Source organism: Solanum pennellii, chromosome 7 (genome assembly GCF_001406875.1).
Source record: "Solanum pennellii chromosome 7, SPENNV200".
Lineage (NCBI taxonomy): Eukaryota > Viridiplantae > Streptophyta > Magnoliopsida > Solanales > Solanaceae > Solanum > Solanum pennellii.
Window position 1 is genome coordinate 13,589,437 of NC_028643.1, and position 19,513 is coordinate 13,608,949.

Sequence of the window (19,513 nt, forward strand, 5' to 3'; positions counted from 1 at the left end):
TATATATATATATATATATATATATATATGCATGCACATATCAGTTAATTGTATTTTACATACATCTCATAGTTTTTCTGTATCCTTGTATACATTTAGAATTTTCAACATGCTTTCAAACAACTTTGTTTATATTGCTCTTGTGCTTAAATTTCTTTATATTGAAATGAGTCTTTCATGTTGAGTATAGATCCAGGTAAGTTTTAGATTCTTTCACGCTCTTTCTAGACTATGTTGTTTAGCATTCCTATTGGCATACTCGTATATTCAATGTACTCATGCCAATTGGCCCGCATTGTCTTATGATGCAGATGCAGGTACCCATGATCAGTATCCAACGCCTCGTTGATCCAATTTGAGTAATCAGAGTAAGTGGTGAGCATACTTGCATTCCAGAGGACTCTTTTATTGCTTTCTAGTCTTTTTAATTATAGAATGTTGCAGGGTTTTTCCTAACATTCATCTTAGTATTATAGAGGCTTCATAGACAAATAGTAAGTCAGATAGTAAGTTTTGAGTCTCTCTTTATCTTGCATTTCAAATGTTTTATTTCGACAGTAAAATGCCACTTTGGCTAAGACATTTTTATGTTAAGTTATCTTTGTGAGAATGATTTTACTTATCATTGAGTTATGTCTTCCGATGAGTTAAGTAAGTCAGGCCAAGGGTTCGCTCAAGGCTAGAAATGGTCATTGGGTTCCGCCCACGTCCAGGGTATAGGCTCAGGCCGTGACATACTTTGTTTCGGAGCACAAAGTTCAAGAGTCCTAGGGAGTCTATGAAGCCGTGTCTGTAGAGTCCTAGTCATCGGTGTGAAGTGCGCCACATATATGATTAGGAGGATGCAACATTGAGGAGTTCTTTAACTTCCTTCATATTCTTTTTCATGCTTTAGAGTTTCTTTTTAAAAAGTTTCTCTCTAATTCGTGCTTGTGCGTGTTTCAGATCATCATGCCTCCACAAAGAGCAGTAAGAGGTCGTCCATCCAAAAGGTATGTAGATGAGCCAGAGGTACCTAATACACCGAATGTGCAATATCAAGGAGAATTCACCAATTCTTAGTTCTGCGAGGCTATCTGGTTGTTAAGGCAGACGGTGACTAACCAAGTCGAAAGATAGAGAGGGGCTCGACAAGAAGAGGTTGACACCTCGAGAATTTGTGAATTCTTGAGAATGAATCCTCCCAATTTCACCTATTCGAGCACTACTGAGGATTTAGAGAATTTTGTTGAGGAGCTGAAGAAGGTTTTTGATGCGATGCATGTCATAAATGCTGAAAGGGTTGAGATAGCTGCATATCAACTGAAAAATGTGGCTAGGATGTTGTTCGATAAGCTAAAGGATCATGTCCGATTTAAGCTTTCTTTGAAGAATCTTTCTTGGGGCGTTTCTTTCCCCGAGAATTGAAAGAGGCAAAGGTAAGAGGATTCCTTACAATAAAACATTACACCTTGAGTGTGCATGAACATGGATTGAATTTCACCCAATTTTCCCGCTATGCTCCGGAAATTGTTAAGGACATGAGGAGCAGGATGAGCTTTTTTTATTGCTGGCTTGGGTCGTGTTTCAAGCGAAAATGGCAGAGCTGCAGTGCTGATAGGTGACATGGATATATCCAGGTTGATGATCTATGTGCATAAGGTTGAAGAAGAGAAGCCAAGAGATAAATAAGATTATAGGAAAAAGAAATCTAAGACTGGGAATGAATTTGGGAAGCAGAAGAGAAATGTCAGCCGGTCATCATTCCAACAGAAACAAAAGGGACCTACTCCATCATCTGCTAGTGCACATGCACCTTAAAAACACCTGAACCTAAGAACAAGGGTGAGTACAACAATCAACATTTCATAGTTGAACTTATTTATTCTCTAGGTAGCATGGCACAAGGGGGTAGTAATGTCACATCCGTGTAACAACCCTAAAAATGAATAAGTTAAGAAATACTTAATGTGTCAAGAATGCTTGCGATTAGACCAAGGTTCACACGGATTGATACGCGTAGAACCAGACCTCAGAACCCTTACTACGGCCAAGCCAACTAACTTGGGGAGTTATTTGATCTTTGAAAGGTTGGAACCAACCATATAGGGTTCTCGAAAATGAAGATTTAATCAAAGGAGTCTTTACCGAACTTAAAAAAAAGAAATCTGATGTTTTGAGGGTCCAGGGGTAAAATGGTCTTTTCAAGGCCAAGGGTAATATCTTAATTACCCTACGGAAATAATTAATTAATTAATTAATTTAGATAAAGAACTGGTTTGGGTTGGGTCGACCTGAATGACCCGTTTTCGCAAAACGGTGTCACCCGAGTTCAAGCCCCAATGGAAGCAACAAATTGGTGATTTATTTATTATTTAAAATCTGATTTTTTAAGGGAAAAATTGTTCTTTCACATATAATTAATTAAATCAGATTTCAAGTATTAAGGAGAGTCCTAAATTGACTATGTCATTATCTAAGCCTAAGCAACTTCACACATTTCACTCTCTCACGTCTATCACATCCTCACGTTCAAACTCTATTGTTTTCTCTCTGTCAATTAACGTGAAGAAAAAAAATATAACAAAAGTTCTTCACACTTGAAGATCTCACGAAAAATATCTAAGAAAGCAAGCTAATCAAAAACGTTAAGGCAAGGGGGATTTCCATCGAGTTGGTGGTGAAACTTTAGTTGAGTTTGACGTGGTTTTGGAGAAAGGTTTGGGCTGCAACTTCAACGTTTGAACATCAATTAAGGTATGAGTTTCTTCTCTCTTGGTCCCTTTCCCAAGAGACCCTTTAAGGTTCAAGATATTCATTCCGAAAACTAGGATTGTTCCCTGTTGCATGTCCCTGTCACTAGCTCCCATTGAATTATAGGTTGGGTATGTTTGTTGGTACAAAGTAGGGATGAAATGTATTTTCGTGATGTTTATGTTTAAGTATGCATGTTCGGAATTATGTGAATATTGAATATGTTGTCCGAAATCATGTAAAAAGTGATGTATTTGTGCAACATATGGCAGTTAACTTAGTCACTCTTGGAGGTGTGAAATGGCATGTTTAATCCCTGTATTTTATGTGCAAAAGTTGTACACAACATGATGTTCATTTTAATGAATTGTGGCTTATTGAATAACAATATTTTAGCCAGAAAAACCTATGAAAGATGCGCCTAAAAATTTGTTAAAATGGTCTACGAATTTCCTTAGGAGTTCAAGTGAAAACGCTGATAAAAATGAATTGACAAATGACCAAAATTTCCAGCAACAATGCAATGTTAATTTAGACTAAAGTTGAATAAAAGAATCTGGAAATTTAATAAATTTTAAAGGGGTGAGGCCACCAGGATTAGAACCTGTGACCTCACCCGTGTGGTTACTGTGATTCGCGAAAACAAGAAATGAAAAAAGGGGCTGGGGGATTCAAAATCGGGTTATTGGAAGAGAAAGGAGAGAATAATTAATTAATTAAATGAATGGGATGCATGGGAATCAAACACACGACCTCCAGGTTGCGAATGAGAGAAGAGAAAATTAAAGAAAAAAAAAGATGTGAGGCGTGGGAATCGAACCCACGACCTCAAGGCTGGAAAGGAGAAGAGCGAAATAATCAAGAAAATAAAGTGAGGCTGTGGGGACTCGTTCCCACAACCTCACTGCCAAAACGCCTAGTTAAGCAAACTTTAATTAAAAATAGAAGTAAGAAGGCTGTGGGGGTTCGAACCCACAACCTCACAGACTTAGCGAATTTAAAATTAAATAAGGAGGTTGTGGGGGTTCGAACCCACAACCTCCCAATTCCTTGCGATTTTCATGAATAAAATAAAAGAGGTTGTGGGAGTTTGATCCTACAACCTCTTGATTTAGGCGAAATGGGACTATAATATTTTAATAAAAATAAAAAGGGGTTGTGGGGGTTCGAACCCTAAACCCTTCGGCCAAATTAAGAGGAAAACCAAGTAGAAAACTAAAGATACGATGTTAATGTTGGGGTTCGATCTAGAGTCCCAATGTCATGGAGATTAAAAATAAAATCAGTGAAAAATGTAAATGTTATTTAAAGGATTCGAACTTGGGTTTCCTTGCCCAAACTTCTGTATTTATACATAAGTGATACGTGAATTAAATATACAAGAATAATACCACCTACTTAGATCGAAATCAAGATCTTGACTTATATACAAGATACATAAGTCTTGTACTACATAATCTTAGGAAGATATGAGTCATTTAACGAACTATGAATGAAGCCTCATGGATTGTGTGTATAGACTCGTAAGTCTAGCATACGTTTAAAAGAAGTGAACCAAGATGTATGTAATGAAATGATATAACCCTAGATGGGTTATGTAAGTGTGTGAAACACACAAATGGCCAAGTGCATTGGCATATGATGAAATGAACATTCACGTAAAAAAAAGGGTGAGCAATTATGAAGAGCAAATGTGCTAATGTTAATGAATATGGTGACAACATGATATGAAGCTAAGGTAAAAGATAAGAATAATCTCAAATGAGCCTAAGTAAATATTACCAAGATTTACTCACCTATGAGAGTGTAAGTTAATGAAGAGACCAATCTCTATGAACACTCTAATGAAAGTATTTGAATTATCACACTTAATACTACTGATAAGATGAGAAATCATCTATTGAGCTATGATGTCCTCATAGTAGAAGCCAGCTTCCTTGACGTATGAGTTCAATGTAATGGAACTTTATACAGAGCACCGATAGACTAGATATGAGCGGTGATTTCTTCTTTGGGGAAGGGTGGAGGTTCGCGTAACTCTCATGAGATGAGACTGTCCGGCTTGCCGGGTATGGGTCTCCTTATATCTCCTAGTCTTTGAACCTATACAACCAATATAGGGATCTGGCGGGGTTAAATTCCCATGTATGCTAGCATGTTATGGGTTACTTTGGCCGGTGATTCCACCTCTTTTCGGTGTGGAGGAGACACTATATTTCATGATGCTCACATGATCTATGTCGGTTGAAGTTAAAGTTCCCAATGAATAAATGAGGCCAGCCTCAAATGATGCACATATTGAAATGAATTATACTGAAGGTGTTAGGATAGGATAATCAAAGGGTGAGTTAGACTCAAGTAATGACATTAGGTCATTCTTGGTCATTGCACAACGAACACGATGAAAGTCTTAAACTACATCTTAGGTATAACTGGTGGTTACACTGGCTCACTAATGAAATGAAATGGAGTACGTATGAATGAACGACGCAGACTCTATGTTTGCTAATGAAAACTCCCTAGTTGAGATCCCATCTCTTGAGCCCTCATTTCTGGGATGTCTTAATGTTAAGCCCATGATTCCAAAGTCTCATGGCATATTAATGAATGATATGGAAAAAGCTACGTGCTATATGCAATATGATATGTGCTATGTGTATGATGTCGTATGCTGTGTGTGCAATATGAAAAGTATGATGATGTATGATATTCTCATGGCATTACTTTCCTAATCAGAATCTGGAAAGCTCACTGACTTTCCTAATCTAAATTTGGAAAGTTCACTAACTTTCCTAATCCTGATTTGGCTAGTCCAATGACTTGACTTTCCATAATCATGCTGTTAGAAAAGAGCTATTCTTTCTCATGCATGTCCTTGGTGTGTGCTTTCATATACCCATACTTAGTACAAGTTTGTACTAACCCTATACAATCCTACTATTTTACGTGCAGGCGCAGGTTGACGCTAGTGCTACAAGATCGACGCAGAAGATATCTAGACATCCTGCATTCATCTGGACTTGGTATTTCCTCATACTTTCGAGGATGTTGTTGTTCTATATTCTAGCTTAGTTTTAGAGTTCAGCTAGTGGAGCATGTTCCACTAGCATTTCTTTCCAGTTTTGTTCTGACTTTGTATTGGTGCCATTTTGGCAATTTATACACTTAATAAAGTAATGAACTATTTCTTTCATTTGATTATCTCTTAATGTTAAGATGGTTGATGGTGAACAATTGTGAATGTAGTGTAATGTTTAGTAATCATGTTTCGAAGCAAAAAGTTTCAAATTTTCCGCTAAAATTAACCTAGGTGAAGTAAGAATGACGTGAGTAGGCTTGGATGCGACCACTAAAAGGTCAACGATGCCGGTTTCGTCTGGGGTCTACACTTCGGTCGTGATAATCCAGGTTTAACCCCCAGATGTAACCGGCGTCGGTATCCTTTTGAAGGACTAAGACTAGCGTCTTAGTTTCATGTCATTAAATTCATAGGTTAAAAAGTGCAGAAAAATTTAAAACTTTTATGATCTCTACTAGGAGGTTTACATACCTCTACATACATATAATATATATTCATATCGAATATACATAGACCCTTCAGATCGGAAGGTTACATAGCCATCTACTTTTATTACACATATATGTAAAGATATAGAAATAGTCTCAACGGTTGTCTCGTCTCATACCATCTAAACGGATGTCACAATATGGACATAGCCCTTACATCAATTTAACAAGACCATGCATAGGTCATACAAAAGTACAATATTCGAATAACAAGGAAAGAAATGATAGAGTAAATAAGCTCATAACAAAATCCAAAGCTAGAAGATGGAATTGCCCTCAAAAGGTGAGGACCTACCCCACTTGGATAAAAGGAAGAATCCAAGCCTTCAACAATATCTCCTTCCAAACTCTTCAATGACTGGAACCTAAAATTTTTGGGACAAGGGAAGAAAACGTGGTTAGTACTCCACATGCACTAAGTATGAGATCTTATGCACATACACAAGCAAAACATGCTAAAAGGGACTTTTTATCAAAGCATGTCATTCTACCCCTTTAAGAGGCTCAATGCAAAGTCAAGTAAGTCATATTTATCAACCAAACATGCTTACTATCTCAACAAGTAATACTTATCCCAACACACTTGAAACCATGATTTTCTACAACCCTAACATCAAAGAGTAATATCACAATAATGAAAAAGAGTTAAACATATCATAATAAGCAAGACAACTACTCACAAGTCGTTATCAAGTCAACAAGTGCAATAACCAAGCAAAGCCCCATAACCTTACTCAATCAAGTATCCTCAACAAGAAAAAATGACCAATGTCCAACTTTACATATCATAACGCTTAGGTTTGTATCCCATCATGTATTATCGTTATAACCAAGACATATTCATAAATGAACTAATCAACATAGAGTATCAACAATGTGCCATGGTCATCATATATACATCATATATTGTCATAACATAAACATACATAAGAACCACCTCTTAAGACTCCCCTCAAGTCTAACTAGTGCAATGTCTAGGTAGAGTCTCATACCTCTACCTAGACTAAGCCAGTCCCCTTAGGCTATCAAAGATAGAGTATAAGTCCTTAATTTCGTTTTACCTTTTGGGAACATCTTGCCCTAACCGACATAGACCACATGAGTTAGTGTGGAATCCGATATTATAAAACCCTACAGGGAAAGAAGACGGACTACTTGCCAAGGTAGTACAAAAACATAAAACATAGAAACTATGTGGATCCACTAGCTAGTATTCCTATGGGGGCAACATTGTTCAACAACTAGGAGATTTAGTTGGGACCCTCTTTGTGAGACATGCATTATAGTCTCCAATCTCTAGTGTAATGTAGTGTTCCTACCTCTCTATGTGGGAAGGGACACTCCTCTATCTAGTTCACTAGGTGCTAAGCTAGAGTTCCTTTTTGAAATGTCTATAAGCCTTTAATTACCATTCATAACTTAATATAGGCCATAGGGTCTACCCCTTATATAATCTTCATCATCAATAGCTCATTAAGAATTGTATGAGTATAAGTCCTTTCATCACAATTCATATAAGTGAGGTTAAAACATTAGCGTTTCATAAAATATTAAGGCACATTGATAGTTTTTTATCATCCTTATAACACATACACCTTAATCAACCTCACCACATAGTCAAGAAATTTCAATTCAACATCATACCACCCTATTGTCCTAGTACAAGGTACACTCCAAATGTAATATCATGACTTAACAACAATTAATCACAATTAGAAGTAAAGGTGGATATTCTAAGACTTACCAAGTCTTCTCATAGTCTATCATCAAGGTCTTACCATCAACCCATAACTCAACCCAACTTGGGTAGTAAAATCATCGCACAATGATAACCGATAGAATAACAAGACCAATTGCATCTCTATAATCCAATTCATCTTTAGATCACAACTTGAGACAAGGTACGTAGGCTAATTTCACATTATAATTCATAACCCAAATCACATCTCAGGAACTAGCATGATAGGCCTATAATTCATTTTAATTTAATCATAATAGCACCACAGGATAGTAATCTAATCAACAACCAACTCGATTGAATGATCACCATACAATATAGGTCAAGATCACTATATAGGGTTAGGGATAGATGATAATATTCTTCAATTTATACCAAACCATCAAAAATTACCATAAACAAGTTGAATTACATGTTAATCTACTCAATATAACCCTAAGAATTCATTAACAACTCAATCTATAACTTAAATTTCGTAATTAAATGAAACCCATACGAAAACTCAACTTTTTGATATCAAAGGTGAATAGAACCCATACCTTAATGTTTCTCATCAATTTGATGAATAATCCACCCTTTTTCCAGCCCCCAAACCCTAGTTCTGGCTACCCTTCAATGGTGAGTTCATGTAAAGAGAGAAATACGAGAGAAGGAATGAGAGTTTATTTTGAGAGTTATCTTTAGGTTAATGAGGGTTAAGGGTATTTCTAAACGGGGCTTAATTAACTTAATTAGTCTCCTCTTAATGCCTAACTAACCCCTAAACCACTTAATTACTTAAATGAAATCATTTAAAATTTAACAGTGAAACTCGACCCTCACCGACAAGACCCCGATCGACAGTCCGTCTTTGAGTCGACGGACAACCCCCCCTCCGTCCTGCACTCCGTCGTCTCGGTCAGAGACTTTGCAGGCGAGGTGTTCCTCCAATTTTTTTATTTATGGGATGACGGTGGCTTCGACGCCCCATCGAGCCACTAACGCCCCGTCAACCCCCTTCCGTCGCGTGTAACAATACCTAGGTAAGCAAGAGCCTTCATGAATCTTTCTAAGTGTGTGACGAAAGTGGCCTCGACGGCCCTTCAAGTCACGCACGGAACGTCATCAGTCCCGTCGATGCACACTGCCAGGTAGTGCTGCATCAAATGCAGGGGTTCTCCTCAAGGGCCCTTGGTTGGTCCTTGGGGAGTCGTACCCAGACGTGTCAATCATGAAACAACTCAAACACCCATTATCTACCTTTCCACCCATTTTCGTACATTTCCAACTCCTAAAAGTTATTCAAAAGGCTAAGGCACACTAACATCCCTTTGAACCAACTTCCCGGACGTTTATGGACGTTTTAATTCTTAAACCTCCTAATGACCTATATTCATTAAAAATGGACTTAGAAACAGTGTTTAGACTTTATGACACCTATGTTAGGCTTTACAAGAGTCTTGGATTTTCAAGGTGTTACGTTATCCCCCCCTTAGGAACGTGCATCCCCGAATGACACTAACATTCTTTTGAAGGAAGGAATAGACTCAAGACTAGTAGCCCAACCAATCAATAATATCCATTTAACATAAATCATGTCACTTTATGAGCTCAACATACATCACATGAGTTAATTAGCACAAAGTTCAGCTTAATAACATGTTACCTATCATTTTATGAAGACTCACCATATCCAAAATGCACAACATAACTCAAAGAAGGCAAAAAGCAAAATTTCAAGTTTTTAATAGCAATATTACAGTGATTTCACTGTAAAACGTCTTGTGAGGTTTTCAAAAAAAAAAGACCCCTTTTTTTGAAACACTTCACCCAAAAATAAAGAAACTTCCATTTCTAATCATATTTATATTATTAAAAAGAATGACTAACCTTAATTCTCAAAAGGATGAGGGTAACAGGACTTCATGTGGCCTCGGCCTCCCATGTTGCACCCTAAACTAGATGATTTTTCCATAACACCTTTACAGAAACCACCTCTTTATTCCTCAACTTCTTGACTTTCCTATCAAGAATTTGAACCGGGACTTCCTCATAAGAGAGGTTATCCATGACACCAATACCCTCAATAGGAAGAATGGACTCGGGATCACCGACGCACTTTTTCAACATAGGAACATGGAAAACCGGATGAACCAAAGCCAATTCACTAGGAAGCTTCAAATCATAGGCGACCTTACAAACCCTTTGCACGATTCTTCATAGGGACCCACATAAAGAGGACACAATTTTCCTTTCTTGCCAAACCTAATCACCCTGTTCATTTGTGAAATTTTTAAATACACCTTATCACCTTCTTCAAACTCCAAATCCCTTCTCCTATTATCTACATAAGACTTTTGCCGACAATAGGCCGTTTGCAACCGGTTCCTTAAGATATGAACCTTTTCCAAAGTCTTATTAATCAACTCAGGACCAAGAAGCGATGGCTCACTCACTTCAAACCATCCAATAGGAGACCTACACCTCCTACCATACAAGGCTTCATAGGGAGTCATGGAAATGGATGAACAAAAACTATTGTTATAGGCAAACTCCACTTAAGGTAAATGCCTATCCCAACTCCCTTTAAAATAAATAATGCATGCTCTAAGCATATCTTCAAGGGTTTGTATAGTATGCTCCGCTTGACCATCCGTTTGGGGATGCAAAGCAGTGCTCAACTTCACCGTAGTACCTAGCCCTTTTTGGAACAACCTCCAAAATCTAGATGTGAATTGTGCTCCCCGATCCTATTTGATGGATAACGGAATGCCATGGCGGCACACAATGTCATCCAGGAAGATTCTTGCGTAATCCTTCACCGAATATGAAGACTTGACAGGGATAAAATGAGCGGATTTAGTCGATTGATCCACAACCACCCATATGGAATAATAGGACTTTTGTGTCCGGGGTAAACCTACTACAAAGTCCATATTGATGTCTTCCCACTTCCAAGTTGGAATTTGGATCTTTTGTAGTAAGCCACCCGGCTTTAGGTGTTCGGCCTTTACTTGTTGTCAATTCGGACACTTAGCGACAAATTCCGCTATGTCCCTTTTTAGACCTTTCCACCAAGAAATTTCCCTTAGGTCATGGTACATTTTTGTCGACCCCGGATTAATTGAGTAGTGGGACCCATGTGCTTCTTCTAAGATCCGATCGCTCAACCCATCTACATCGGGAACACATAATGTCCCTTGGTACCTTAACACACCATTCTCCCCCTAGGGAGTGATTCATTCAACTTACCAAGAACCGATTCTTTCAACTCCATTAAGGCTGAATCAAGGTGTTGTTTAGACTTCACCTCAACCACTAAAGATGAATCGGAGTTATGATGAACTATGGCACAACCATTCGGAGCACTCTCCAACGTCACCCCCAACCTAGCCAACCTATGCACTTCCCTTGCTAGGTCATTTTTGGCTTCATTAAGATGGGATACACTACACATAGTCATCCGACTTAGGGCATCCGCAACTATATTAGCCTTGCCGGGGTGATAAAGGACACCCATATCATAATATTTCAACAACTCAAGCCACCTCCTTTGTCGTAGATTTAACTCCTTTTCAGTAAACACATATTGGAGACTCTTATGATCGGTAAAAACATCCACATGAACCTCATACAAATAATGCCTCCAAATTTTCAAAGAAAACACCAGGGCTGCTAATTCAAGGTCATGAGTGGGGTAATTTCTCTCATGTACCTTTAGTTTTGTAGAGGCATAAGATATCACCTTCTAGTTTTGCATAAGCACACACCCCAAACCCACTCGGGATGCGTCACAATACACCACAAAACCCTTTGAGCCATCCGGTAAGGTCAAACCAGAGCGGAAGTAAGCCTATCTTTCAACAATTGGAAGCTCTTATCACATGCCTCCAACCACTCAAACTTTTTATTCTTTTGGGTCAAACTAGTCAACGGAGATACAATGGAAGCGAAATCATCCACGAACCTCTGATAGTAACCCGTTAAACCCAAGAAACTCCTGATGTCAGTTGGAGTCAATGGTCTAAGCCAATTTTTCACCGCTTCCATTTTCCTTGGGTCTACTTCAACTCCCTCAATAGAAATGATGTGCCCAAGAAAAGTCATCGATCTCAACCAAAACTCACACTTACTATATCTGGCATACAATTGATGTTCTTTAGGGGTTTGCAACACTACCCTCAAATGACCCATATGATCACCCTCATTCTTCGAGTATACCAAGATATCATCAATGAAGACAATTACCAACGAATCTAGGTAATTTTGAAATACTTTATTTTTTTAGGTCCATATATGCTGCCGGAGCATTAGTGAAGACCAAAAGACATGACTAAGAACTCATAATTCACATACCTAGTCCGAAAGGCCATATTCGGTATATCCTCCCCTCTCACTCTGAGTTTATGATACCCCGACCTCAAGTCTATCTTTGAAAAATAACTCTCCCCTTGGAGTTGGTCAAATAAATCATCAATCCGAGGGAGAGGGTACTTATTCTTAATGATGACCATGTTGAGTTGGAAGTAGTCAATACACATTCCCAAAGACCCATCTTCGTTTTAACAAATAACACCAGAGCACCCCATGGATATATACTAGGCCTTATAAAGCATTTGTCAATCAAATCCTTGAGTTGAGCCTTCAACTCTTTCAATTCGGCCGGAGCCATTCAATATGGAGGGACTGAAATCGGATTTGTTTCCGGTAGCAAATTGATACCAAAATCAATTTCTCGTTCAGGAGGAATACAGGGAAGGTCATTAGGAAAAACCTCTAGAAATTCATTCACTACGGGGACCGACTTAATAGGAGGAATTTCGGAATTCAAATCTTGGACTCCTACTATGTGATAGAGACAACCCTTTGAGATCATTTTACATGCTTTTAGACAAGATTTGATACGACCTCTAGGAATAGAATTTCCCCCTTCCACTCAAAAACGGATTCATTTGGGAAGTTAAACCTCACTACTTTTGTCCTACAATCAATGGATGCAAAACATGCATGCAACCAATCCATATCCAATATAATATCAAAATCAAACATATCGAGTTCTACTAGATCAACATAAGAAACTCTATTGGGCAATGAAATAGGACAATTTCGATAGACTCTTTTAGCAACAATCGACTCTCCCACCGGAGTAGACGCTAGAAAAGGCTCATGCAAAATATCGGGTAAAGCATCAAACCTTTTAGCTACTAGTGGTGTAACAAAGGACAAAGTAGCACCCGGATCAAGTAAAGCATACACATCAAGAATGAAGATTTTTAACATACCGGTCACCACATCGGGAGAGGTCTCTTGCTCACCCCTAGAGCAAAGAGCATAGAAGCGATTCTTCTTTGGGGCATCACTAGAACCACTAGCTTGAGATTGTCCACTTCCCTTATCTTGACTCTTCAAGTTTGGACAATCTCGCATTTTGTGACCACTCTTTCCACAACTAAAGCAATTATCTGTCCCCTTAAGGCACTCACCATTGTGCTTTTTACCACACTTTCCACAAGTTGGCTTCTCCTTTGGTGAATTAGAACCTTTTCCCTTCTTAAATTTAGGGTTAGACATCCTATCACCAGTAGCTCTTGGGAATTTGGTAGGGACTTGATTTTAACCCCGCTTCTTAAATTTAGGCTTATCTTGTATCGCAAGCCAATTCTTTGAGGAGCCTCCATCAAATGACCTATACCTCTTAGCATCTCTACTTTTCCGCTTAGATTTTGCCCCCTCAATCCTTCTTGCATAAACCATTAATACAGAAAATGTTCATGAAGTCATGTAGCATGGCCGATTAGCACTCCTCTTGTAAGTCCTCCGACACCCCCGTCACAAAATGGCTCATTTGGTCTCTAGGATTGGAGACTAAAGAAGGAGCATATTTGGACAACTTAACGAATTCCAAAGAGTACTCATGAACACTCTTCCATCCTTGGCGAAGACTGATGAACTCCGTCACTTTCTCCTCCCTCATCTCTCTAGGGAAGAACCGATCTAAAAAAGCCACCTTAAAGATCTCCCAAGTCACCGGACCACCCCTCAATGACCTATTATCCCTCCATTGCACATACCAAGTTTGAGCCACATCCTTGAGTTGATATGAGGCCAACTCGGCCTTCTCACTTATAGTCACCCCCATAGCATATACCGCCTTGTAGACCTCATCAAGGAATTCTTGGGGGTCTTCATCAACCTTAGACCCATAGAAAGTAGGAGGGTTCATCCGAGTGAAGTCCCTTAAACCGGAAGCCATAGTAGTAACTTGTTGATGAGGACGAGGAGCAACATCCCGATTGGCTTGAGTCGTCTTATCTTGGGCTTGAATCGTTGTGGCTTGTGCTTGAGTAGTCATGGCTTGGGCCATATGAGGAAGAATAGCCCTGATCTCCTCCTCCGTCATAGGTGGAGGGTTAGCTGGGGCTTGATCAACATTAGCATTTTCCTCAAGTTGAGGAACTTGCTCATCATGGGGAGGAGCTCCCGCATTAGCAACGTCCTCCTCAACTTTTCGAGCCGCATCCCTTTGAGTGTTCATGCTTCCTATAAACACTACAATATGATTAGATGCAAGGTACACCATAAGTATACTCTATTGGCACGATATAAGATTTCCAAGAACGAGAGTAATTCCTAAGCATCATAAGGTTCCTACTCATAAGTGTGACGCGCTTCTTAATTATGAATACAAACATAGACGTGGTAGAGAGAGAGAAACATAACTCAATGGTATTCAATCTCATGCTCTGATACCAAGTTTGTAAAATCCGGGTTTACCCCCTAGACGTAACCGGCATCGATGTCCTTTTGAAGGACTAAGACTAGCCTCTTAGTTTAATGTCATTAAATTCATAGGTTGAAAAACGCGGAAAAATTTAAAACTTTTATTATCTCTACTAGGAGGTTTAAATAGACCTATACATGCACATAATATATATTCATATTGAGTATACATAGACCCTTCATAAAGGAATGTTACATAGACTTTTAATTTTATTGCACACATATATAAATATATAGAAATAGTCTCAACGATTCTATCGTCTCATACAATCTAAACGGATATCACAATATGGGCATAACCCTTACATCAATTAAACAAGACCATATATAGGTCATACAAAAGTATAATATTCAAATAACAAGGAAAAAATGATAGAGTCAATAAGCACATACCAAAATCCAAAGCTAGAAGATGGCATTGCCCTCGAAAGTTGAGGACCCACCCTAGTTGCATCAAAGAAAGAATCCAAGCCTTCAACAATATTGCCTTCCAAACTCTTCAACGACCGGAATCTAAAATGTTTGGGACAAGGGAAGAAAATGGGGTTAGTACTCCACATGTAATGAGTATGAGATCTTATGCACATACACAAGCAAAACATGCTAAAAGGGACTTTTTATCAAAACATGTCATTCTACCCCTTTTAGGGGCTTAATGCAAAGTCAAGTAAGTCATATTTATCAACCAAACATGCTTACTATATCAACAAGTAATACATATCCTAATACACTTGAAACCATAATTTTCTACAACCCTAACATCAAGGAATAATATCACAAGAATGAATAAGAGTTAAACATAACATAATAAGCAAGACAACTAATCACTAGTCATTATCAAGTCAACAAGTGCAATAACTAAGCAAAGCCCCATAACCTTACTCAATCAAGTATTCTCAACAAGAAAACATGACCAATGTCCAACTTTACATATCATAACGCTAAGGCTTGTATTCCATCATGTATTATCATTATAACCCAAGACATATTCATAAATGAACTAATCAACATATAGTATCAACAATGTGGCATGCTCATCATATATACATCATATATTGTCAAAACATAAATATACATAAGAACCTCCTCCTAAGACTCCCCTCAAGGCTAACTAGTGTAATGTCTAGGTAGAGTCTCATACCCATACCTAAACTAAGATAGAGCCCTTAGATTATCCAAGTTAGAGTTCAAGTCCTTTAATTCATTTTACCTTTTGGGAATATCTTGCCCTAACCGACATAGACCACATGAGCTAGTGTGGAATCTGGTGACATAAAACCCTACACTGAAAGAAGGCGGACTACTTGCCAAGGTAGTACCAAAACATAAAACATAGAAACTACTTGGATCCACTAGCTAGTATTCCTATGGCGGCAACATAGTTCAAGAACTAGGAGATTTAGTTGGGACCCTCTTTATGCGCCGTGCATTATAGTCTCCAATATCTAGAGTAATGTAGTGTTTCTACCTTCCCTATGTGGGAAGGGACAATCCTCTATCTAGTTCACTCGGTGCTAAGCTAGAATTCCATTTAAAAATTTCTTTAAGCCCTTAATTACCATTCATAACTCAATTTAGGCCATAGGGTCTACCCCTTGGATAATCATCATCATCAAAATCTCAATAAGAATTGTATGTTTATAAGTCCTTTCATCACAATTCATAAAAGTGAGGTTAACACATTAGCGTTTCATAACATATTAAGGCACATTGATAGTTTTCACCATCCTTATAGCACATACACCTTAATCAACATCACCACATAGTCAAGACATTTCACTTCAACATCATACTACCCTATAGTCCTAGTACAAGGCATACTCCCAATGTAATATCAAGACTTAACAACAATTAATCACAATTAGAAGTAAAGGTAGAGATTCTAAGACTTACCAAGTCTTCTCATATTCTATCATCAAGGTCTTACCATCAACCCATAACTAAACCCAACTTGGGTAGTAACATCATCGCACAATGATAGCCAATAGACTAACAGGGCCAATTGCATCTCTATAACACAATTCATCTTTAGATCACAACTTGAGACAAGGTACGTAGGCTAATTTCACATTATAATTCATAACCTAAATGACATCTCATGAACTAGAATGATAGGCCTATAATTCATCTTAATTTAATCATAATAGCACCATAGGATAGTAATCTAATCAACAACCAACTCAATTGAGTGATCACCATACAATATAGGTCAAGATCACTATATAGGGTTAGGGATAGAGGATCATATTCTTCAATTTAGACCAAACCATCAACAATTACCATAAACAAGATGAATTACATGTTAATCTACTCAATATAACCCTAAGAATTCATTAACAACTCAATCCATAACTTTAATTTCCCAATTGATCGAAACCCATACGAAAACTCAACTTTTTGAAATATATTTTGAAGGAACACTTTGAGGAAAGAATATCAAAGGTGAATAAAACCCATACCTTAATGTTTATCAACAATTTGATGAAGAATCCACCTTTTTTCTAGCCCCTAAACCCTAGTTCTTGCTAGACTTCAATTGTGAGTTCATGTGGGGAGAGAAATAAGAGAGAAGGAAGAGAGTTTATTTTGAGAGTTTTCTTTAGGTTAATGAGGGTTAAGGGTATTTATAATGGCGCTTAATTTTATTAATTAGTCTCTTTTTAATCCCTAACTAACCCCTAAACCACTTTATTTCTTAAATGAAGTCATTTAAAATTTAACAGTGAAACTCGACCCTCACCGACGTGACCTCGATCGACGGTCCGTCAAAGAGTCGACGGACAACACCTCCCTCTGTACTGTACTCCATCGTCTTGGTCACAGACTTTGCAGGCGAGGGCTTCCTCCAATTTTTCTAAGTTTGGGATGACGGTTGCCTCGATGCCCCATCAACCACCTTCCATCGCGTATAACAGTAGCTCGATCAGCAAGAGCCTTCACGAATATTTCTAAGTGTGAGAAGACGGTGGACTCGACTCCCCATCGATCCACGCACGGACCATCGTGTCTCGTCGATGCACATTGTCTGGCGCTGCTGCATCACACTGTAGGGGTCCTCCTCAAGGGCTCTTTGTTTGTCCTTGCTGAGTCGTACCCAGACGTTTCAATCATGAAACGACTCAAACACCCATTAGATACCTTCCCACCCTTTTTCGTACATTTCTGACTCCTAAAAGTTAGTCAAAAGGCTAAGGCACACTAACATCCCTTTGAACCAACTTCCCGGACGTTTTTGGACGTTTTGGTTCATAAACCTTCTAATGACCTATATTCATTAAAAAAGGACTTATAAATAGTCTTTAGACTTTATGACACTTATGTTATTATTTACAATGAGTCTTGGGATTTGAAGGTGTTAGAGTAAACCTCCTGCATGTGCCAAGTGTGGCACAAACCATTTAGTTCTTGTCGTGATGTCTCTATTTTTTGTTTCAAGTGTGGTCAGAATGGGAACTTCAGCAAGAGTGTCCAAAGAACAGACAGGTAAATGGTAATGGGGGCAACAGAGCCCAATCTTTGTCAGTTGCTCCACCATATAGGCCTACACTTAGAGGAGCGACTTCTGGTACCGGCGGAGGGGCAAACCGCCTCTATGCAATCACTAGCCGCCAAGATCAAGAGAAATCTTTTGATGTCGTCACGGGTATAATCAAAGTCTTTACTTTTGACTTTTATGCTTTGTTAGACTCACGAGCAAGTTTATCTTTTGTAACTCCTTATGTTGCAAATCAGTTTGAGATTCTTCCTAAGAAACTTTATGAATATTTTTGTGTTTCTATACCTATTGGAGAGTCTATTCTAGCGGAAAGGGTCTATCGTGATTGTCCTATTTCTATTCATCACAAGAACACCATGGCTAACTTAAAGGAGTTAGACATGTTAGATTTTGATGTCATTCTAGGTATGTAGTGGGTTCATGCCTGTTTTGCGTCAATAGATTGTAGAACTAAAGTTGTCAAGTCTCAAATTCCTAATGAGCCAGTTATAGAGTGGTGTAGTAGATCAATAGTGCCTAAGGGTCATTTTATTTTGTATCTTAAGGTGAGGAAGTTAGTCTCAAATGGATGTATCTATCACTTGGTCTGAGTTAGTGACGAGTTAGTTGCTCAAGTGCTGAGATACCTTCACTTCAGTCAGTTTATATAGTAAAGAAGTTTCAAGAATTTTTTCTTGATGATCTACCCGGAGTCCCTCCAGAAAGAGAGATAGACTTCAGAATAGACATCATTCCAGATAATCATCCTATCTCTATTACGCCATATAGAATGGCACCAGCGAAGTCAAAAGAGTTGAAAGAACAGCTGAAAGATCTGTTAAATAAAGACTTCATTTGGCAAAATGTCTCACCTTGGGGCGCTCTGGTCTTGTTTGTAAGAAAGAAAAATGGTTCCATTAGGATGTGTATAGACTACCGCCAGTTGAATAAGGTGACCATCAAGAATAAGTATCCTCTTCCTAGGATAGATGATCTGTTCGATCAACTTCAGGGTGCTACCTGTTACTCAAAAATTGATCTTAGATCTGGCTACCATCAGTTAGGAGTTAGGGAACGTGACATTCCAAAGACAACTTTTAGAACTAAATATGGATGAGATTTTGGTTATGTCTTTTGGGTTGACCAATGCACCAACAACATTCAAGGATCTTATTAACGGAGTCTTCAAGCCTTATTTAAATATGTTTGTTATCGTCTTCATTTATGACATACTAATCTAT

General features: G+C 38.4%; 1 pseudogene; it reads left to right on the top strand.

The window, feature by feature from the left end:
* The window catches only part of LOC107024855, a 13,202-nt pseudogene extending 11,795 nt beyond the window's left edge, over positions 1–1,407 (top strand).
* The last annotated feature ends 18,106 nt before the right edge of the window (positions 1,408–19,513 follow it).